A 1,932-nucleotide genomic window follows, 5' to 3' on the forward strand; every position below is an offset into this window, starting at 1 on the left:
GCAGAATAAATAAGCAGAATTAATAAGCAGAATTAATTAGCAGAATTAATTAGCAGAATAAATAAGCAGAATAAATAAGCAGAATTAATTAGCAGAATAAATAAGCAGAATAAATTAGCAGAATAAATAAGCAGAATTAATAAGCAGAATAAATAAGCAGAATAGATAGAAAACAAGAAAATAGAATGGAATAGAATAGATAGAAATTCGCTTGGGGGGGATTCCTAACACCTCTTCTTTAGCGATTTATTTTGCACCTCGTCCCTCAAGAATAATATACAGGAAAATGGTTGAGTCTCTTAGGCAGACAAAATCGCTGAGTGAAAGGCGTTAGGTAGCTGAGGAAAACCGTCTGAGGAGGGCGAAGAGGGGGAGGTATTTGAGGGGGTTTTTATTCAAGGGCAAATATTTCTCCAAGAATAAAAAAAAAAATGTCTGAAGCAAGAATAAGGAGAGAGAGAGAGAGAGAGAGAGAGAGAGAGAATCGACTTGGATATAAAAAAAATAATAATAATAATAATAATAATTGTTAGATTTATGGTGTAATTAGACGACTGACTGAGATTTGAATATTTAGAGGATTACGTATTATTGTTACTTTAATAATAATAACAATAATAATAATAATAATAATAATAATAATAATAATAATAGTAGATGGGGATGGTGACGTTTATGATGATGATGATGATGATAATAACGATGATAATAATAATAATAATAATAATAATAATAATAATAATAATAATAATAATAATAATAATGGTAATCAAATCACTTCTCTCTTCACAGTTCCAAAAATTCCATCACATATATATATTACAAACTTCACCAGAAAAAGTCCATGGGAGTCAAAAATCAAATCATCAAAATTTTCACTCAAAAAAATCACATAGAAAAATTATACTTCTTAGAAAATGATCTTAGAAAACGGGGAAGATTATTTTGATTTCTAGGGGTCACTTCAGGATATTATTTTAAATCGTCTGGAAGGAGTTGTAGGCAGGGAGGGGTTTTGGAGGTGGTGGAGGGGTTGAGGGAGGTAAAAATAAGCACTTGGAGGGATGGAGGGAAAAGGCAGAGGCCGCGTGGAGAGAACGGAGAGAATGTAAACAAAGTGAATTTTGGTACTAAATGATGTGGTATTGAGAAAAATCATCGAAGGAGGAAAGAAATGGTGTCGTGGAGGGGTTGAGGGAGGTAGAACAAGCACTTGGAGAGACGGAGGCAAGAGCACAGACCGCGTGGAGAGAATGGAGAGAGAATGTAAACACGACCGACTCGGGTGGTGAACGGAGACAGAATGAGGAGGCAAGAGACGGGAGCGACCTACCTGCCTCCCTGCCTACCTGCCTCCCTCCCTCCCTCCGTGGCACTCTTTCCTCCACTCGTCCTCCCTCCTCTTCCTCCGTTTTCCCCTCCCTCCCTCCCTGTCTTCCCTCCTTCACTCTCTCTCACTTTTCCTCTCATCTTCCATAATTCCTACCTATCTCTCCTCCGTGGCACTCTTTCCTCCACTCTTCTTCTTCTTCCCTCCCTCCCTCCCTCCCTCCCTCCTTCGTTCTTTCCTTCCTTGCTTCCTTAAGTATTGTTACCTGCCTACCTACCTACTTACCTACCTCTCCCCCTCCCTCTCTCCCCCCCTCCCTCCCTCCATAGCACTCTTTCCTTTACTCTTCCTCCCTCCTTTTTCCTTCCCAACCCCTCCTTCTCTCCTTCGCTCTCCCTCCCTTCCTCCTTCTTTCCTTCCCTCCATCCTCCTCCCTAACCTATCTTCCTACCTTTTCTTCATGCTTACCTACCTATCTTCCTCCCTCTCTCCCTCCCTCCCTCCCTCCCTCCCTCCATTGCAATCTTTCCTCCCCCTCCTCCCTCCCTCCCTACCTCCTTCACTCAACGGCTTTTCCTTTCTTCCTCCCCCCCTCCCCTCTC

The sequence above is a fragment of the Coenobita brevimanus genome, chromosome 72 (assembly GCF_032717465.1).
Source record: "Coenobita brevimanus isolate Jiangsu-jjx chromosome 72, ASM3271746v2, whole genome shotgun sequence".
Lineage (NCBI taxonomy): Eukaryota > Metazoa > Arthropoda > Malacostraca > Decapoda > Coenobitidae > Coenobita > Coenobita brevimanus.